Source organism: Rhinoderma darwinii, chromosome 7 (assembly GCF_050947455.1).
Source record: "Rhinoderma darwinii isolate aRhiDar2 chromosome 7, aRhiDar2.hap1, whole genome shotgun sequence".
Lineage (NCBI taxonomy): Eukaryota > Metazoa > Chordata > Amphibia > Anura > Rhinodermatidae > Rhinoderma > Rhinoderma darwinii.
In genome coordinates, this window is record NC_134693.1 from 18,543,428 (window position 1) to 18,566,055 (window position 22,628).

General features: G+C 42.5%; 1 protein-coding gene across 1 annotated transcript in view; it reads right to left on the reverse strand.

Annotated features, from left to right (window-relative positions):
• ADGRL4 (adhesion G protein-coupled receptor L4) overlaps positions 1 to 22,628 on the reverse strand; it is a 139,900-nt gene that overhangs the window by 115,058 nt on the left and 2,214 nt on the right. The gene's annotated exons all lie outside the window — the stretch shown is intronic.

Here is a 22,628-nt window from a genome sequence, read left to right on the forward strand (position 1 = left end):
TTTGGCTTTGAAGGACTAATTTCTTTTACCAACTTTTACCTAAATGGAAACTACTACGTTATATTCCAATGGTAAACACTTGGCAATGTACGCCGGACGTGTCTAGCGATTTGAACAAAATGAATGCAAAGTATTTTGTCAACATTAAAGTGTAAGTCAGGCCTGGAGAAATATTAGCCAGGTCTAGGAGCCAGTTCCAACTGTTAGGAGCCAGCAATGATAAGCCTGGCCTTACATGTTACCTAAGTCCCCTCCCCCCCCAGTAGTTGGTACAGAGCTCTCCTTAGCAGTTAGAGCAGCGTCCCCCCACCTCTAGTAGTAAAAATTGTCCCAGCTTTCCTTTAATAACCGTGTCCCACATTCTCAATTCTACTTCACACTAGTCCCCCACTTCCCCAGTAGTCACAGCAGGCAGGCAGGCAGGCACGCACGCACACACACACACACACACACACGTTACAGCATTCCCCCTCTACGTTTGCCAAATTTTTTGCGGGGTTTTTCGTTTTTCGGCCATGGCTATTGGGCGCCGCGGGCAAAAAATTCAGCAAAAAACACTTTCTCTGCCTCCCATTGATGTCAATAGGAGGTCAGAGCTGGAAACGCAAGAATAAAGGGCACGTCTCTTCTTTTTTCCATGAGCGTTTTTTTTTTTTTCACGGGAACAAAATGCCTCAGCCTCCCATTGAAAGCAATGGGTGGCAATTTCGGACAGTTTTTGCCGCGGTTTCCGACGCGGTTCCGTCGGGAAAAACAGCAACAAACAACAAACTCAGTGTGAACAGGGCCTTACTTAGCCAGTAGTCCCAACTGCCTCCTCCCCACTTCCCCAGTAGTCACAGCATGGCCACCTTCCACCCCTTTTTCAGTACGTAGTAACAGCGAGTCAAGCCTGGCCGACCTCTCTACAGTCCCATCCACCCGTATACTCACCTCCCGCACTTTCCCATGATGCTTCAACTGCTGTTTCGGAAGCTACTAAGGGCATGCCCCCACTTGGCGGATTTCCTCCGCAACTGTCCGCATCAATGCCGCACCTAATCCGGGTTGCGGATTACGACTGCGGATCTGCCCAAAATGTGCAGTAAATTGATGCAGACTAGCTGCTGCGGACTGCGGAAAAAGTGCTTCCCTTCTCTCTATCAGTGCAGGATAGAGAGAAGGGACAGCACTTTCCCTAGTGAAAGTAAACGAATTTCATACTTACCGGCCGTTGTCTTGGTGACGCGTCCCTCTTTCGGCATCCAGCCCGACCTCCCTGGATGACGCGGCAGTCCATGTGACCGCTGCAGCCTGTGATTGGCCTGTGATTGGCTGCAGCCGTCACTTAGACTGAAACGTCATCCAGGGAAGCCGGACTGGAGACAGAAGCAGGGAGTTCTCGGTAAGTATGAACTTATATATTTTTTTACAGATACATGTATATTGGGATCGGTAGTCACTGTCCAGGGTGCAGAAACAGTTACTGCCGATCGCTTAACTCTTTCAGCACCCTGGACAGTGACTATTTACTGACGTCTCCTAGCAACGCTCCCGTCATTACGGGAGCCCCATTGACTTCCTCAGTCTGGCTGTAGACCTAGAAATACATAGGTCCAGCCAGAATGAAGAAATGTCATGTTAAAAAAGCAAGACGCATACGCAGCACACATAACATGTGCATGACAGCTGCGGACTTCATTGCGGAATTTAGAATCTCCATTGAAGTCAATGGAGAAATTCCGCCATGAGTCCGCCACTGCTCCGCAACAGACAGAGCATGCTGCGGACACCAAATTCCGCTCTGAAGCCTATGCTCCGCAGCGGAATTTTACGCATCGTCTAAACGAACACTTCTAAATTTAAGTGGAAGTCAATGGAGAAACGGCTCCGCTGCGGATTAACGCTGCGGAGTGTCCGCAGCGGAATTCAAGTGAAATTCCGCCACGTGTGAACCCAGCCTTACAATTACTCTGCGGACGTCTGCTGTATGTAGCTTCCTGCGTTGGTCTCTACTAAAACGATGGATGCAGACCCCGGCTGCAAGAAGATGGCAACCCAGGCTCTGATCTGTCCAGGCCATTTTTATATATTTCGGAAAGGCGACTGTTTTTTCTATATCATCTAATCAAAACCTCGAAATATTAAAATAAGCTTAGAAATAATTTCCATTAAGTCCTCAACCAAATTTTTTAAATAGGAATATTTGAATACGATAACGAAAAAATTATCAAAGTATCAATTGGGAAATCTGCTGTTGTTTTGTGCTTATTGTTGTAACGCAGAGAGTGGTTTATGAGTAATGGCTGCCATCACCGCGCCAAATTAACCATTCCTCAAAAACAAGGGGTGTTTGAGCCGAGTAAGAAACTGACAGGTTTCCTTAACTAGTGCATTAAGAGAGCGCGTCGTGAAATCCTGACGCTAGTAATGAGTTTTTAATTGCCGCACCAGAACACATTCCATCATTACGTAAGGAACAGAGATTATTCAGACTTCCTGTACTGTAGGAGAGAAAATTGTTGTTTTGCTCCCGAGCAATTGATTACAGCAATGATTTGCAGGGAAAGAAAAACATTGCTTTAAATGGCTTTGTCGCCATTTAAACTCTGCTAGATACATTGCCAGATATTTCAATTAACGCGCCCCGAATCTATTTCTTATCGCTGTCAACACACAAACTGTAAATTTAATTTTCAAATAGTAATCTTTAAATTAAATCTCAAAACCTGGAAAAAAAAAAAAAATCAGGTAAGAAACCAATTCCTTGTTCTTACCCACCCCCGCTCGGATGCTGCGGAGAATTTCTATATAGAGAAGGTAATGTGTGGTGAGATTCTAATCGTGCCACAAATGAGATCTTTTTCCAGGCATAGGTTTCACATATCCATTTCTTAGACGAAAGGAAGAAGAGAAAAAAAAAAAATAGAGCGGTTTTAATAGATTTCGTTACGGATCGTGAACTTCAAGCGTGCGCTTGGTGTGATTTGCGAATAATTAAGAGAGGTAAAGGGAATAATGTGTCATAAGGTGATAGTTAAATTCTGGGTTACCCTGACCATCAAATCTTAAGATGTTTAGACGGAAAGACATTTTCAGAGATACATTGACACATATTCTCCAATGCTTTATGTCAGTGGTGTTTGATCTGTAGCTCTCCAGCTGATTCAGCCTCATAACTCCCAACTGCGGGCAGTCAGGGCATGTTGGGAGTGGTAGTTGTGCAACAGCTTGAGAGCCACTAGTCGGAGAGCTCTGCTGTATGTACTCCTATGTCAGACATTTCGGTACGGATCCATAATATGTCCATAGCCTGCTGTACCTCCAGCTGTCTATGATTTTAGACATTGACACACAGATATTGTCATAATCCGCAAGATCACAATTGTTGCGTGCCATATTACATGGGTGTTATTCCCTCGAAGAATTAAGGGAGAATACAATTGATTCATGTAGGCACCAAAGAGCTGCACTTGGAGTGCCTATGGGTCCATAATATGCTGCTGGGTTTGCCATATTTTCAACCAAAAATACCAGCTGGATAAAATGGGTCTGTGGTTTTGGGACAGTGGTTTCACATTAAGACTTTTTAATCTCTAATATCCCTGGGGTCAAGTGTAGTTAAAGGACATATCCCAACACCCCTAGTGATCTAGAGTAGTTAAGGAGTCAATGCCAAAATGCCTGAAATGTCAATGCCAAAATCTCTGGTTGTCTAGGGCAGTAAGGGGTTAATGTCAGCATCCCTGGTAATCTAGGACAGTAAGGGGTTAATGTCAGCAACCCTGGTGGTCTATGGCAGTAAGAGGTTAATGTCAGCATCCCTGGTGGTCTAGGGCAGTAAGGGGTTAATGTCAGCATTCCTGGTGGTCTAGGGCAGTAAGGGGTTAATGTCAGCATCCCTGGTAGTCTAGGGCAGTAAGGGGTTAATGCCAGCATCCCTGGTGGTCTAGGGCAGTAAGGGGTTAATGTCAGCATCCCTGGTGGTCTAAGGCAGTAAGGGGTTAATGTCAGCATCCCTGGTGGTCTAGGGCAGTAAGGGGTTAATGTCAGCATCCCTGGTAGTCTAGGACAGTAAGGGGTTAATGTCAGCATCCCTGGTGGTCTAGGGCAGTAAGGGGTTAATGTCAGCATCCCTGGTAGTCTAGGACAGTAAGGGGTTAATGTCAGCATCCCTGGTGGTCTAGGGCAGTAAGAGGTTAATGTCAGCATCCCTGGTGGTCTAGGGCAGTAAGGAGTTAATGCCAGCATCCCTGCTGATCTACAGCAATAAGGGATTAATGTCGGCATCACTGTGATCGAGGGCGGTAAGGCGTTAATGTGTCAAAATCCCTGGTGATGTATGTCAGTAAGGGGTTAATGTCAGCAACCCGGGTGGTCTAGGGCAGTAAGGGGTTAATGTCAGCATCCTTGGTGATTTAGGACAGTAAGGGGTTAATGTCACCATCCCTTTGATCTAGGGAAGTATGGGGTTAATGTTAGGAACCCGGGTGGGCTAGGGCAGTAACGGGTTAGTTTTAGCACCCCTGGTGGTCTAGTGTGGAGAAAGGATTAATGATACCTGGTGTCTAGTGTCACCTCCCCAGCCGCAGGGTTCTCTGAGTTCAGGCATAGTGAGGCGCTCTATGAAGCCCCCATTACACTTGGCAAATTTCACATGGATTTTGTTGTGGATTCCGCGCCAAAACCCATGTGAAATCCACAAACAATGCACCGCCTATTGATTTCAATGGGAAATCTCTGTGTCAGTCAGATGTCAGAAAATAAATAAGTGAAATGTTACGTATTGACGCAGATTCCACGCATGAAAAGTCGGCGGATTTCAACAGCAAATAAGCTCTGTTAAATGGGATTAATTCTCATGTGGATTCGCAGAACACCAAACTGGTTTTCCGCGCAAAAAAAATCAGCCATTAAACGCATGAATTTCTGAGGTGGATTTCCATGAAATCCAAGTTGGATTTTTTACGTCTAAATTACGACCTGTGTGTACATGCCCTAAGAGGAGAAATATGTTCACTGGCACTTATTATCAATTACAGGACAGGTCGACCACAGTGCAGCTTTCATATCTTAAACTGGAAGAATAAAATCTTCCCTACGATTGGTCGCTATTGGCACCAAGTACGGATCTTCCCTTTTTTGATAAATGAGGTCAGATAACTTTTTGCTGTCAGTGAATGGAAACTCCCTTTTTATATCTAAAGGCTGAAAACCTGTTTTGATCATGTCCAGCAGGCACATGATGGGTTGTCAGACTCTGGTTGTATTTAAAAAAAAAAAAAAGTTCCCATTCACTGACAGGAAGGAGAAATCTTGAAAATGGTGAAAAATTGAAATAAAAAGTTTATAACAAATTAGAAGAACTTTTTAGTGTACGATGAATACATTATACGATGGACGGCCCCTTTTGTTTATAAGTTACTTGGGTCCGATATTGTGGACACTAGATATGTCTAAAGCAGCAGTCTCCAACCTACGGAGCTCCAACTGTTGTGAAACGACAATTCCCAGCCTACGGCAGTCAAGGCATGGTGGGAGTTGTAGTTTCAGAGCCACACGCTGGAGACTGCTGCTCTTCATATTACAATACTAAGGTCTAAGCTTTATCATAGACGGCAGAACTATTTCTTTTTTTATGGAAGGATTCACACGAAGTTCCGACATTTTAATTACTTCCATAGATTGAGATAGAATTCAGAAAAGATGCAGCAACCACTGAAATAAGACGTAGAAGTTCAGAAATAGCGTGCGGCTGTCAGCAAAAGAAGAAGAACATGCAAGTGGCATCAAATACCCGGCTGACGGTGGCGTCCCTGGTACTGTGTTTTCTAAGTTTAGTTTTTATCTCATCCTCAGGGAAAACTTTCCACTAACAATGCCAGAAACTCATGGAAAAATCTCTTCCAGATTCAAACACTTCTCAGTAACTTGTCAGAACTTTCTATTCCCGGAGATTCGCCTCAGTGCAGCTGCAGCAACACAATATTAGGTAAAAATAAATATATCTTTACAAATAATGCGCAATCCTCAGTGCCCAGTGACATTTACATCGTACGCTGGCTATAGAAATGGGAATAATTTAGCCAATAAAACCATTACTGAGCGCTCGTACCAATAATATGTGTGTGTACGAAGACAAAAAAATGGTTATTCCCCAAATTATAAATATAGTGTTGGGGGGAGGGTTTACTAGATAGGGGGTGATAGATTATTTGTTTTATATATCTATCTGTTATCTCTGAAGGATAGATAGATAGATAGATAGATAGATAGATAGATAGATAGATAGATAGATAGATAGATAGATAGATAGATAGATAGATAGATAGATAGATAGATAGATAGATAGATAGATAGATAGATAGATAGATAGATATGAGATAGATAGATAGATAGATAGATAGATAGATAGATAGATAGATAGATAGATAGATAGATAGATAGATAGATAGATAGATAGATAGATAGAGATAGATAGATAGAGATAGATAGATAGATAGATAGATATGAGATAGATAGATAGATAGATAGATAGATAGATAGATAGATAGATAGATAGATAGATAGATATGAGATAGATAGATAGATAGATAGATAGATAGATAGATAGATAGATAGATAGATAGATAGATAGATGATAGATAGATAGATAGATAGATAGATAGATAGATAGATAGATGATAGACTTGCAGCGTGCTTGCGTTATTAAGCTTTAATACAAAAAAATATATATATATATATTTAAAAGATGTAATGTACTGGAAGGTGCAGTGCACATCTATGGGAGTGGATGATGTGCGGGGCTTTCTGTGTTTCTGTTCATCTCTTCTCACATTATGAGACATTCTTGTTGCCTAATTATTCCATTTGGACTCAGAATGAGCATTAAGTTCACATCTGATCCAGAGATACAAATCACGAAAAAACATATATCTATAAAATGCACAGAGAAGGAATTGAATTTGTTTACAACTTTCCAGATTCGTTCTGCATACTGTTCAGTTACAAATTAACATGAAAAAAATCTCTTATTAGGCAAAGAAAATTCTTCTTATGGAGTTGAGATCAGGGTCAGATCATCAGTGGTGCTGAATTAGCTCCAGCTGCAGATACAGGAAGGGGGAGGGAATTTTTTTTTATTTGTGTGCGCATGTGAGCATACGTGTATGTAGTGAGTGTGCAAGTGTGAGCGTGCGTATATGTAGTGAGTGTGCGTATGTAAGCGTGCCTGCATGTAGTGAGTGTGCGTGTGTGAGCGTGCATATGTGAGCGTGTGTGTATGTAGTGAGTGTGCTTGTATGTAGTTAGTGTGCGTATGTCAGCGTGCGTGTATGTAGTGAGTGTGTGTATGTGAGCGTGAGTGTGTGTATGTGAGCATGCGTGTATGTAGTGAGTGTGTGTATGTGAGCGTGCGTGTATGTAGTGAGCGTGCCTGGATGTAGTGAGTCTGCGTGTGTGAGCGTGCCTGGATAGTTACATAGTTACATAGTTACATAGTTAGTACGGCTGAAAAAAGACACATGTCCATCAAGTTCAACCAAGGGAAGGGAAAAGGGAAGGAAAAATTTCTACACATAGGAGCTAATATTTTTTTGTTCTAGGAAATTATCTAACCCTTTTTTAAAGCATCTACTGTCCCTGCTGTGACGGCTCCTGCGGTAGGCTATTCCATAGATTCACAGTTCTCACTGTAAAGAAGCCTTGTCGCCTCTGCAGCTTGAACCTTTTTTTCTCCAGACGGAGGGAGTGCCCCCTTGTTTTTTGAGGGGGTTTTACATGGAACAGGATTTCACCATATTTTTTGTATGTGCCATTAATATATTTATATAAGTTAATCATGTAGTGAGTCTGCGTGTGTGAGCGTGCATATGTGAGCGTGCGTGTATGTAGTGAGTGTGCGTATGTAAGCGTGCCTGCATGTAGTGAGTGTGCGTGTTACAGAGTGCATATGTGAGCGTGCGTGTATGTAGTGAGTGTGTGTATATGTAGTGAGTGTGCGTGTGTGAGCGTGCGTGTATGTAGTGAGTGTGCGTGTATGTAGTGAGTGTGCGTGTATGTAGTGAGTGTGCGTATATGTAGTGAGTGTGCGTGTGTGAGCGTGCGTGTATGTAGTGAGTGTGTGTATGTAGTGAGTGTGCGTGTATGTAGTGAGCGTGCGTGTATGTAGTGAGCGTGCGTGTATGTAGTGAGTGTGCGTGTATGTAGTGAGTGTGCGTGTATGTAGTGAGTGTGCGTGTATGTAGTGAGTGTGCATGTATGTAGTGAGTGTGCGTGTATGTAGTGAGTGTGCGTGTATGTAGTGAGTGTGTGTGTATGTAGTGAGTGTGCGTGTATGTAGTGAGTGTGCGTGTATGTAGTGAGTGTGCGTGTATGTAGTGAGCGTGCGTGTATGTAGTGAGTGTGCGTGTATGTAGTGAGCGTGCGTGTATGTAGTGAGTGTGCGTGTATGTAGTGAGTGTGCGTGTATGTAGTGAGTGTGCGTGTATGTAGTGAGTGTGTGTATGTCAGCGTGCCTGCATGTAGTGAGTGTGCGTGTGTGAGCGTGCATATGTGAGCATGCGTGTATGTAGTTAGTGTGCTTGTATGTAGTGAGTGTGCGTATGTCAGCGTGCGTGTATGTAGTGAGTGTGTGTATGTGAGCGTGAGTGTGTGTATGTGAGCATGCGTGTATGTAGTGAGTGTGTGCATGTGAGCGTGCGTGTATGTAGTGAGCGTGCCTGGATGTAGTGAGTCTGTGTGTGTGAGCGTGCATATCTGAGCGTGCGTGTATGTAGTGAGTGTGCGTGTGTGAGCGTGCATATATGTAGTGAGTGTGCGTATGTAAGCGTGCCTGCATGTAGTGAGTGTGCGTGTTACAGAGTGCATATGTGAGCGTGCGTGTATGTAGTGAGTGTGTGTATATGTAGTGAGTGTGCGTGTGTGAGCGTGCGTGTATGTAGTGAGTGTGCATGTATGTAGTGAGTGTGCGTGTATGTAGTGAGTGTGCGTATATGTAGTGAGTGTGCGTGTGTGAGCGTGCGTGTATGTAGTGAGTGTGCGTGTATGTAGTGAGTGTGCGTGTATGTAGTGAGTGTGCGTGTATGTAGTGAGCGTGCATGTATGTAGTGAGCGTGCGTGTATGTAGTGAGCGTGCGTGTATGTAGTGAGTGTGCGTGTATGTAGTGAGTGTGCGTGTATGTAGTGAGTGTGCATGTATGTAGTGAGTGTGCGTGTATGTAGTGAGTGTGCGTATGTCAGCGTGCCTGCATGTAGTGAGTGTGCGTGTGTGAGCGTGCATATGTGAGCGTGCGTGTATGTAGTTAGTGTGCTTGTATGTAGTGAGTGTGCGTATGTCAGCGTGCGTGTATGTAGTGAGTGTGTGTATGTGAGCGTGAGTGTGTGTATGTGAGCATGCGTGTATGTAGTGAGTGTGTGTATGTGAGCGTGCGTGTATGTAGTGAGCGTGCCTGGATGTAGTGAGTCTGTGTGTGTAAGCGTGCATATCTGAGCGTGCGTGTATGTAGTGAGTGTGCGTGTGTGAGCGTGCATATATGTAGTGAGTGTGCGTATGTAAGCGTGCCTGCATGTAGTGAGTGTGCGTGTTACAGAGTGCATATGTGAGCGTGTGTGTATGTAGTGAGTGTGTGTATATGTAGTGAGTGTGCGTGTGTGAGCGTGCGTGTATGTAGTGAGTGTGCATGTATGTAGTGAGTGTGCGTGTATGTAGTGAGTGTGCGTATATGTAGTGAGTGTGCGTGTGTGAGCGTGCGTGTATGTAGTGAGTGTGCGTGTATGTAGTGAGTGTGCGTGTATGTAGTGAGTGTGCGTGTATGTAGTGAGCATGCGTGTATGTAGTGAGCGTGCGTGTATGTAGTGAGCGTGCGTGTATGTAGTGAGTGTGCGTGTATGTAGTGAGCGTGCGTGTATGTAGTGAGCGTGCGTGTATGTAGTGAGCGTGCGTGTATGTAGTGAGCGTGCGTGTATGTAGTGAGCGTGCGTGTATGTAGTGAGCGTGCGTGTATGTAGTGAGCGTGCGTGTATGTAGTGAGTGTGCGTGTATGTAGTGAGTGTGCGTGTATGTAGTGAGTGTGCGTGTGTGAGCGTGCATATGTGAGCGTGCGTGTATGTAGTGAGTGTGCGTGTATGTAGTGAGTGTGCGTGTATGTAGTGAGTGTGCATGTATGTAGTGAGTGTGCGTGTATGTAATGAGTGTGCGTGTATGTAGTGAGTGTGCGTGTATGTAGTGAGTGTGCGTGTGTGAGCGTGCATATGTGAGCGTGCGTGTATGTAGTGAGTGTGCGTGTATGTAGTGAGTGTGCGTGTGTGAGCGTGCATATGTGAGCGTGCGTGTACTGTATTTAGTGAGTGTGCGTGTGTGAGCGTGTGTATTTTTAGGTTTTGTGTTTACCAGCACTTAATGAAGCCTATGGGATAAAGCCTGAAAAATATGCAAAACCAGCCATTGCTGCGATTTATAAAAATGCCACTGACCCAAAAAACACAAGAGAAAAAGAAAAAAGTTCATAAAACACACTGTTTGTAGCGCGTTTAATAATTCCCTATTAACTTCCAACTAACATTGGCCATAGTGGGGTTTTTTTTGGCAGAAGAAAAGCTACAAGAAAACGCAGCATTTTTTCTAAAACAGCTGTGTGTGAACGTGCCCTTATATAAGCAGTTCTTTACCATGTATAGCTGGAGTTGTGTCTATAGATAGTTGTGTTGCGGTACCACATATAAAAAACAACAAACCTGGTCTTTACATGCAGCAACGGAAACTGCACCGGGCCACCATGCAGTGGAGTCTCCGTGCCCGATGTCAGATTGAGCGGGAGATCGCAATTGGAGGGACGCTTTAAAGTCGTAAATCCAGACTATACAATAAGCTCCATGTTAGGCTATGTTCACTTCTGTATTAGAGCCTCCGTCGCAGATACCTTCATATTTAACGGGAAAAATAGCGGAAATTTCCTGTCAAAATGGCGGACATGTAAGCGTGAACAGAGTCTTATGCCATTGCTATGGACTTCTGAATTCTTGAGAGTCCATTTCTTACAGGTCACCATAGAACCCTACGATTGTCATGTTTGTTTTATGTACTTTTATATCACTACTTATATAGCGATACAATATATTCCACCGCACTGTACAGAGATTGCCATCATGCCCTGTCTCCAATGGGTCACAATCCATTTCGCCTATTCCACACACATTTGTGCAGATATCAAGATTACATGTCTTCAAGATTAAACATGATCAACATAATATAATTAAAATAACGTTAGATGTAATAACAAAAAAAGAAAAGACAAAAAACATAAAATCGTATATTTCTAATTTACATAATACAAACATTTAGAGGAAAATAATACCGTACCGATAACATAATTTACTAATTAATTTATGGAATTTTACTAGCTTAATTAAAATCTAAAAACTTTTTTGGTTTATCAAATGCAGTATAAATAGTATGAAAAATAATATATATATATTTAAAAAGCGTATTCTAAAAATGTACATGATATCCTGAAAAAAACAAAAAACAACTAATGGTATCAAACGGCTGTGTAAACTGCAAAGTAAAAAGATACATTTAATTAGGAGATAACGAGTTGATAAAACATAATTTAAGCCACTAAAGATAACGTTATATTCAACTAATAATTCGCTGAAATAATTTTTTACTTTGCTTGTTCAGTACAACTTCTCCAAAAAGCAGCGCAATAGGAGCAAGTAATGATTGGGGTTTCCAACCCTCCTGAACGGTATCAGTAGGACATCCGATAATTGCTGATTACCATAACGGGAGAACTTGCCGGGTTCTGAGGACTGATTAGAGACCCTGTAATTTAATATCCAGCAGAATCTAATGATAATGAATTCCTGAATTAAGTAAGTTAAAAAAAATTCATTGTTTTGATTAGATTTAACAGTTAGTGATTTTTCTGGATAAATTCTCTTTATTATCTATTAGATAAAATAAGACAGAAATATTAAAATTCATGGATATGAAAAAAAAGAAGTCAATTAAGAACATTTCCCCTTTAAGCCGGGACCACTTATTCATAGCTATTGATTCTTCTATGTTAAAACTGATTACCCCCCTGGGTGCCCAACTGCCATCATACGCCATTAATGGGGTTGTCTGCTATGGTAAAATCTATTTTTTGTTGAAGGGTCCCCTAACAGTAAGCAAATCACAGGGTGTCCTGCTACGGGATCCTCAGTAATTGTCACGATCTGTGGGTATGTATACCCACTGGGCCATACCGCCATAGCGGGATGGCAGCTGGCCAAACAGTGGACCAAGTCAATGTATATATAGTCCCAAGCACAAGGGTACCTGTAGTAGTTCAGACAGTAGTAACGGCTAGGCTCAGATGGGACCTTGACAGCAGACACCAGACGTGATGTAACACAACAGGCGTGACCGGTGGCACAACACGACTCCAACTTTCTAAGGCACAGGAACAACAGTAGCACGGGAAACAGGATACAGGTAGCAGGAACAGGAACACAGGGAACAGGATGACACTAAGGTACCATTTGCAAGACTAACACGGGTAAACACAACAACGCTCAGGCAATGAGTGAAAGGGCAGAGCCCTTTTTTATAGTGATCATGGGCTAATTACAGATTTTCCTCATGTGTGTGTACTGGCCCTTTACGGGAACTAGTGCAGCGATGCGGAAGTGAGTTCCGGCGTCACTCAGGAGGAAAATGCCGCCCGGCACTCACTTGTCCGTGGCCGTCGGGGAGCATGTAAGCACGACGGTCCACGGCTGTGGACGTTACAGTAATTACCAGTACTCTGGAAACATGTCAGCACGTGTTCAATTCCCCTGCAGTGCCACCACAGGAAAAATTAAGTATTGCACTGTTCTTATTGAAATCAATGGGAAGTCTGTGTAATGCATGAATGTGATGGGTCCTCCAGAGCAAGAAGGATGCTCTTTGTGGCCCCTCTCCACTGCATGCTATCTGAACTTAAAGCGATCTTCCTTATTATACCCGTTAAGGGCATATACAATACAAAAGACTAATGGAGAGAACTCTCCGAGTTACCCTGTTCCCTTATTAGTTGTAATCAAAATAAGTAAAAATGTAAAAGCCAACAGAGATATGGGAAGGACTTGGGGCAAATTTAAGCAGAGCAATGGGGCAATATCTATAATAATATCAAACACGTCTCGTTTTAATAGTCAATTTATTTTATTCAACATTGACCACCGGATATATTTTTCCCCTATCACTTTATATAACATTGGCAGGTGGAGTCATTTGGGATGTCCTTAGGAGGAGGCCGACTGGCTACATATAATATGGAGTTGTTCTAAGATTCAAGAATTCTAGAGATAAATTTTTGATGAAATCTCCAAAAGATTAGATGTGAATATTGCATTCTCCCTGTTAAAAGCGATCAGGTTGCTCAGGTTACTCTTCCTGGCACATCTGCAGATTGTTAGAAATGGTTAGAAATCAACAAACTGTACTAACAAGTACTCTTGGATTAATTTGGTGAGGCCCCATGCAAACGACTGTAGAATTTGTCCGTAATTGCGGACCGTAATTACGGTCTGCAATTACAGACCAGTTCACTTCTATTGACCACGGACACCTTCTCGTATATTTGCAGGAAGGTGTCCGGGCAGTAGAAAGCCTCCTCAAAAGATAAGACATGTCCTATTTTTTGCTTTTTACGGACCGTGCTCCCATACTTTGTATGGCAGCACAGGCCGAAAATGCGGGTATTTGACCGCGGCCGCCAGTGGCCGGCCGTGCCGGTAATCGCGGACCATGATTACGGGCACGGCCGTTTGCATGAGGCTTTATGGCTATAAAAACATATTAAAAAATGTACTAGCAGAGAATTACATGACATTAGTATATCAGAGTGGGACATGTGATAGGGAAGGGCAGGGAAAAATTATATTTAGAAAAGCTAATTTTCCCGGATCGGGGGGCTGGTCTGTGAAGGGCAGGGGAGAATGGAAGGGGTTATTTTATACTTGTTGTGAGTGTTTGTTGTTTGAGTAAATAATTTTTTTAAAAAATCAGCAAATTCATTCATTCTTGCCGTGTTTGTCGTAAATGACCACAGCTGCCGGCTGGTACCCTGTAGTGAAGAGGATTTCAAGAATTACCATTCACACATTGGCGAGATTTACCACGCAAAATGCGTCAGAATTCTTTCACAAGTTGCGCCCAAAAAAAAAAAGCACACGTCGCGTCACGTATTATCAGGCATTGTATATGATCAGACTGTCGGTTTACTAGAATCTTTGGATCTTTGTATCCCGGATAAAATATCTCACTGGTTTATTTTGAGATTTAAAAAAAAAGAAATAAAAAAAAATGCAAAATACAAAAATATAAAGCGGGCATATGGCCATAGGATGTCACTTACACAATAATAACCTGCACATGTTTTACATATTTTAACGTGTTTTACATATTATTACCTACATGTTTGCTGTATAACATAAGGACATGAATAAAATATAACTTCGGTTATTGCCACGTAGATGTGTCAGTGATAAATGGTATAAGAATAGAGAAATTAATCACATGTGACTGGAACATCGGGATCTCTGCAGATAAAATAAACCCAAATTCACAAAGAATTTTCATTCTATCCATGTAATAAATATTCAAAAAATTTGAATTAAAATTAAACCAATGTCTATGATTTACCATAAAAGAAAACAATGTAACGTGCGTGTAAGAGTGAAGCTGTCATATAAAGCTGATTATTAATGTGTATCACATAGAGGCATGGAAAATATGAAATGGGGGAGGGGGGCACCCGCTGTGATAAAATATGTCATGGATTAATCTTACAAAAATAAATAAGGCTCTGTTCACACTTCGTTTTTTTTCTTCGCAGGTAAACGTCGGGACTATTTCCGGATGTGTATCTCCTATGGAATGCTGCACTGTATGCTACTGTATAGGTATACGGTGGCAAACTGTATGTCGCCAATAGACTCCCAGTGTAAAAAAAAAAGTATATAGCAGGGTATAATTTTTTTTTACTAAATACCTCTGTATAGGAAGGTGCAGCAAACCACTTTCCTATACAGTGAATAAAGGTATTCCGATGCATTCTGACCCAGTGTATGCCAAAATGACACTGGTTTGGCATACGATGGGTGAATGGCGCCCTATGGATTGTTTGACATATGCACCAGGAGCTATCGAATGTAAGGAGTGTGAACAGCGCCCCTCTCTCTCCCCCATATATATCTGGCTGCGATGCCTGTTTCTTCTGCCACCTTTCTATCATATCCAGCAGTAACCTTTAGGGTATGTTCACACCCAAACTCAAAAATATGTCTCAAAATACGTTTTTCGCAGCATTTTTTACGGCCATTTTTGGAGCTTTTTTCTATAGAGTCAATGAAAAACGCCTCCAAAAATGTCCCAAAAAGTGACCTGCACTTCTTTTTCGCGGCAGTTTTTGTTACGCGTAAAAAACGCTGCGAAAAACGCTCCGTCGGAACAGAACGCCGTTTTCCCATTGAAATCAATGGGCAGATGTTTGGAGGCGTTCTGCTTCCGATTTTTCAGGCGTTTTCTGGCCGTTTACGGCCCAAAAAACGGCCTAAAATAGGTTGTGTGAAAATACCCATACAGCAATTTGTGCTACAGTAGTTCTGTGGGATCAGACCAGACAGGCTAGCCTTCACTCCACACGTGCATCCATAAGCCATGGGCGCTGATGAGTCTGTCACCGTTTCACCAGTGGTCCTTACCTGGACCACATCTGGTAGGTACAAATCACTGCATACAGGGAACACCACACAGGACCGGCTGTTTTGGAGATGCTCTGACCCAGTCATCTAGACATCACAATTTGGCCCCTGTAAGGCTGGGTTCACACGAGCATGTTCGGTCCGTATTGGACGGAATGTATTTCGGCCGCAAGTCCCGGACTGAACACAGTGCAGGGATCCGGGCTCCTAGCATCATAGTTATGTACGACGCTAGGAGTCCCTGCCTCTCCGTGGAACTACTGTCCCGTACTGAAAACATGATTACAGTATGGGACAGTTGTCCCGCAGCGAGGCAGGGACTCCTAGCGTCGTACATAACTATGATGCTAGGAGCCCGGCTCCCTGCACTGTATTCGGTCCGGGACTTGCGGCCGAAATACGTTCCATCCATTACGGACCGAACATGCTCGTGTGAACCCAGCCTAATAGTCGCTCTGTTCCTTCAACTTTAAGAACTGACTGTTCACTTGCTTCCCAATATATTCCACCCCTTGTCAGGTGCCAATGTAACCAGATAATCAATGTTATTCACTTCACCACATTAAACTTCATCCTTCGACTTAATAGATGGAGAATTCTCCATAGAGGGGAATATTTATTCTTTTACAATACATTAACTTGCAAGTTTAATAACAGGAATAATGTCTCCGTGACGCTGCTCAGTTCAGTGGTAATAACTGGCACCAAGTGTCTAAGTGTGAGATTATATGAGCTCATCAATCTCCAATATGAGCCGGTGACATCGGGTCCCCAATGAAATTTCCACCCCACGAGGGAAACATCTAGTTATATGAGGCACCGGCGTAACCCCATCGGAGGCTAATCTGAACGGTTAGCTTTATTGTAAAAGCCAGAGGTTGATATATATTTTAATATATTTACACTGAGAACCCCTGTGATCTCTTCACAGGGCCGGGACTCGGCTTTGGCGCAGTCTTTTGTATATGTATGTGACAACTGGGACTTGTACATAGACTTATTGTATTATCATTTGCGATCTATGTCACATTGTTGTCGCTGCTCATTTATTACCCAGCGCTGTGTATTTGTAGGGCCATCTATTGTTATTTAGTATCCGTGTATGTAGCGTTGCATAATATAAAATGTAACCAGTTCATGGCTTCATATTGTGCCCCTTTCACAGTGAATAACGGCTTAATTTTTAGCCTACACTCATGAATTTTATATATTTATTTAGTGGAGGTGATGGAGCTTCCTAAAGGTGGGAGAGCAGAAAATATTTATTTTCCTTTATGGCCATTATAAATAAAAAACAGGTAAAAAGTAATCTTCCACTAGTTACTTTGTAGCAGTTTGGTATATTATAAATATTCATTATGGAATAAGGCTCCGGTGATACAATAAGTTTAGATATGCGCCATTGTGCTACTTCATAAGACACTCGCTCCGATAGGAATGCATTGGGTCTTACAATTTGAGTGATTTAATATAACTGGGACACCAAGTCACAACTAAGGGTCATTCAACTGTAACTTTTGCGTCAATGTCCGACCCCGAGGCCCCATGTACACGACCGTGCCCGTAATCACGTGCCGCAATTGCGTTCATGACCGGCCGCCGACGGTCATGGACAGCTGCCCGCATTCTCGGCCCGAGTTCCCATACAAATTACATGTCCTATCATTTGCGGTACACTTCTATGGCCTGGGCACCTCCCCGTAATTAAACGGGTAGGTGTCCATGGACAATAGGAGTGAATGGGTCCGTAATTGCGGTCCACAATTATGGATGTTTTTTTACGGTCATGTGCATGGGGCTTGAATGTCTGACTGCACCAGCCTATCAATGGCTCCAGCAGTGAAATCAGTATGGATTGGATGTCACTGCTGAGACCAGTTATTGGCTGCTGCAGTCACAAGTCTCAACCATAAAGAACCGCACCCTTGGTGTTGGCAATTCGGCAATTTAAACACTAAGTATATGATCTTTTAATTTTTTTTTTGCCATGTCTTGGATATGCCTTGGAAAACCCAAGGGGTTGTCCACTTTGGATATCTCTACTTGTTAGACGTGTTTCTTGAGAAGTCTTTTGCTGAGACCCCAGTGATCAGCTGTAATCTTTGGGGAAAACTGGCAGTAAGTGTTTAATTTCCCTGCAGCGCCACCACAGGAGAAATGAAGCATTAGACACAGTGCACATTCAAATTCATAGGTTGTCTGTATAAAGCAGGACAGGACAGGTCTTCCAGAGCGAGAGACAGTCTTTGCAACCGCTCTTCACTCTGGCCTATCGCTGATAATCCTAAACAGAGGACCCCCTTCTATTAACTCACAATTCTCTAATAGGATATTTGAAAATTAGTTTTCAAAACTAGACAACCATTTTTAAGAACTATATAGACTAATCTATAATTGGCGAATTAGTTGCTATGCACAAACTCTATTTTTTCTGCTTTAGGCCGTTTCCCATTGTAATAATTTATTAAGGAGTTATCCAGATCCCCCTTATAAATAATTTTATAGAGTTCCTATTATTACAAAACTGTTTTGTAAATGTACTTTTCTTTTTTATCATGCTTGCTAAGTGGGCATGCTCTTCCTGGTGTGTGGTGTGTAGTGTGTGCGCTGAGGTAATCACGTCTCCCTCTGCCCTCCCCTTCTCCCTCTGCCCTCTCCTTCTCCCTCTGCCCGCTCCTTCTCCCTCTGCCCGCTCCTTCTCCCTCTGCCCTCTCCTTCTCGCTCTGCCCTCTCCTTCTCCCTCTGCTGTTTCACTAAAAAAACGGAGGCTGAAAGACTCCAGCCGCATCCCCTCCTTCTCCCGCCTCTTTGTCTACTATTCACTGTTAGACATTAAAGAGAATTTTCATGAATTTTCTGAATATTTACAGAGAGTCTGCAGGCTGGGAAAAGGGAACTACAGGCTGCTGGAAGTATAGGAAGAAGACACTTTCCTTAAATAGATACAATATATTATTACATATTAACACGTACTACTGATTTATGTATCAAAAAATATAACAATAGCTATGCTAAGTGGTATATCATTTTTTCTAAGGAGACTTGGAATAAGGTATATATGAGCTGCAGCCAGTGGGTGACTACTCCAGATCTCCTTACTCCTGTGGAGACCAGTAGAGTCACTCACTATTCTGTAGAAATGATGGTAGTCGGCACTGACTACTCACCAACGGCACTTACATCACCAGGATATGTCTGGATATGTGGTCCTTTCTTTGTTCTAGTTCATCCCCTACCCACACCTGGACAGATGTGTTACTTTATATTACTTCTTTTGTTGGAATTAAGGGAAGGAATGGTCTTCATGTCTTTTTGCTCTCTGAGATGATGGTCGATATGGACAGCCCTATGCTGATTTCTACTATCCATTGGGAGGTGGGTCAAACTTTGCCGTACTGGATCCCTTTTCTTTAGAGCCCAAGAGCAACTTATTGGTCTGCCATCCATTGTTTAGGACACGTAAGAATTAATATTCCTGCCAACGTTTTTTTTTTCCATTTCACCATGAAAACCATACAGAATTGAAGGGGTAAACCATGGATAAAGTTCCTAACGGTTAGATCTATTATGCACTCTGGATGGAGTTACCCTTTAAAAGCAAGACTTTAGTTAATGACTACCTGGCATCTGGTTCAAGAAAGCCATATATATATATTTGGGACTTGCATTTTCAAAGCATAGTATAATGTGTAAGGTTTTACCCTGGCAAGGAGGAACAAACAGAAATGTCTCCCTTTATCCTTTGAAAAACGAAAATTATTTGTTTGTTTTTTTTCCCCCCTTCTTTCTGTGTTACTTTAGATTTGGAAGAATCTATTGTGTAATCGTCTTTTTTGATCATTGCTGTTATCGCCGCTGATTCTGTCACTACTGTCGCTCTCTAGGCTAACCTGACATGTCTACTATTGCTCGTGTCAACCCGCATTGCCATCTCCCTTCTTCTTCTCCTTTCATGGAGCAGACATAGATTCTTTTTTTCATGGCTATAATTATCTGAATTTATTTTCCAGAAGAAAAAGAAGCTACTACAAGCTTTGACAGGGGCGTAAGAAACCACTAGAGACAGAAGAAACAAATGCCAGTGGAAGCAATGTTCTTATAAGCTGTATGATCTTAGTCTTATTTACTAAGAAAATCGAATGTTTTAATAATGTACAGCTCCTCGCTCCTCCTATTAAAATTCAACCAGTGAAAATGAGGAAAAAGAAAAAGAACTAAAATTATAAACGGGGATTGGGTTTTTAAGGTTGATTGAGTTAAAAAATTCTCCAGGGAAAAAAAACATATATCGTATGCTATGTTCATGATGCTTTTTGTGCACTTTTGTATGTTTTGAAATTTTTTTTTAAAGCAGATCTGTCAGCTGAATATGCTGCCCTAGGTAAGGGGAAGATATTAGAGTGTAAGGTCCAAAATCCTATTATCCAAAACGGTACCAAAAAAAACATATTGTGCCATTTAGCTAATAGGAGCAATCCAAGAATACAGTACCCGGACTTGTATTAATGAGGAGATCGCTGCCCCCTGCCTTCTCCCACCCTCCTCAGAGTGATTGACTGCTGGCTGCTGTGTATCTGCATACAAAGAGGTAGAGGTAGCTCTCTCCTCATGAATACACAGGATCCATAACTTTGGTGTATTATTTGATTGCACCTATTAGCTAAACGTCACAATATTTTCTTGTGCTGTTTTGGCTAATAGAAGAATAGATCTATTCCTTTAATATCCTGCTCTTACCTGGGGTTCTCGGGGCGGTGCAGGCAGGCAGGCAGTGTGCACATGTCTGGTTGCTAAACGTGAGCGTTTCTGGCTTTCTACTCCTTTGCCTGCTGCAATCTCCCACCAGAGCCAATTCCACACTTGACCTAGTCCTGACGCTGTGGCGTTCCTAGGGCCTGGTGGCCTGGCCAAAGAGGGGTATCTAATCCAAATTCGAAGTAATCCGATTTTATTATGCAAAATTTCCAGCTCATGATATTACTGGTAAATTTTCTTTACCTGCACTAGCCTTCCAGTGTAAATATCGGCTTAAAGATAATCCTATATAGCAACAATAGCTCTCTAAGGAGCCGGACTGTTCCTCCGCAAGCCTCTGATTCTATGGAGTTGTCGTTTTTTTCAGACCGATTCATATGGAATCCGACAGAAAAAAAGTCATGGCATGTTCCATCCAATGTCATCTCCCCTAGAAACATTGCACGGGAGGAAAATCTCCGTAATATGGAAGCACCATAAAGTAGCATACAGAGTGCCTTTATCTCCATACTACATAGTTACTACATAGTTATAGGGTCTCCGTGTGGGGGTGTGCATGAAGCTTTTAATGGCGCCAACAAGAATGCAGTTGTGAACTGAGCGACCATGGAAGATAATTGCATATAAACAAGATTATCTGTGCAAAAATTCATAAATATTAACTTTTTATCTTTCAAATTGGTTCCAATGTTTGTTCTTGACCAGTCCTTGATCTCAATATATCACTGCCCCTTCAAGTCCCTAAAATATATAAAGTATAAGGCTACATTCAGACGAGCGTAGCTAACCTTGGACGTGAAAAACTGCAGTTTTTCACTTCCGAGGTGCACCCATGTGGGACGCGTTGTCACAGATCCCGCATAGAGTCTATGGAGGGATGCTTAACACGCAGGAAAATAGGACATGTCCTATTTTTTCACGGACCCTTCCCACGCTCTGTTGAAACAACAGTCGTTTGAATGGCCCCATTGAAATACATGAGTCCGTGTGACGGCCGTTGTTTTAATGGGCGTCACACGCTCGTCTGAATGAGCTCTAAATCCCTCAGGTCAGCAGTAGTCAGTATCGCTTTGCTTTTGATAGATTTGGCCATGGTCAAGTTTACAAGTCCATGAACAGCACGCACTTTGCATTACGTATCTTGTACTGTGTTATATTCTCTGTCAAGACAGGAAACTAACTTCAAAATTCTGCTGGTTTCCTGTTACCAGAGAGTAGTGCATTGTGGGAGCTCTGTAATAGACTTAGCATACCCAGTTTTTCGCTTGTCCCCCACTGTCCGCCTCCGGTAGTCCCATGTATTTACAAGAATTTAGTGACATTTCTTACCATACTGTCATAATGTCACGTAAAAACTCTGCTTAATGGGTGTAATTCGCTGATCCATAGCGACGTAACATGGCATGGCAGCCATTGGGCAACACAGTTATATGATGTTATGTCCCTATGTATGAATCTTTACTGAAACCTGGTAAATACATGGAACTGAGAAGACTGGCTGCTGAAAGGAGAAGGATTCATACAGTATATGAACATTTTTATTTTTAACATGTTCAGTGGGTTTGAAAAACAAAAACCTAAGACCCAGAAAACCCCTTTAAAGGGGTTATCCTGTGAAGACAACCACTTTTCATATCCCCTTTTATTGCATATAAACGTCATAAAGGGGGTCCAGAGAGGGAAGTCAGAGCAGACAGCACCTCCCAAAGAGGCAAGGTCATTACATTACATGGTCAGCCATTTTTTTTTAATGGCTGACATGTAAGGGTATGTTCACACGCAGTGACCAGAAATGTCTGAAAATACGGAGCTGATTTCAGGCGAAAACAGCTCCTGATTTTCAGACGTTTTTGTATTTGTAGCAACTCGCGTTTTTCCCGGCGTATTTTACGGCCGTTATTGGAGCTGTTTTTCAATGGAGTCAATGAAAAACTGCTCCAAAAAGGTCCCAAGAAGTGACATGCACTTCTTTTTCGCGGGCGTCTTTTTACGCGTCGTATTTTCACAGCGACGCGTAAAATTAAGCCTCGTAGGAACAGAACACCGTAAATCCCATTGAAAGCAATGGGCAGATGTTTGTAGGCGTAATGGAGCAGTTTTTTCAGGCGGAATTTGAGGCGTAAAATGCCCGAATAACGTCTGAAAACAGTGCGTGT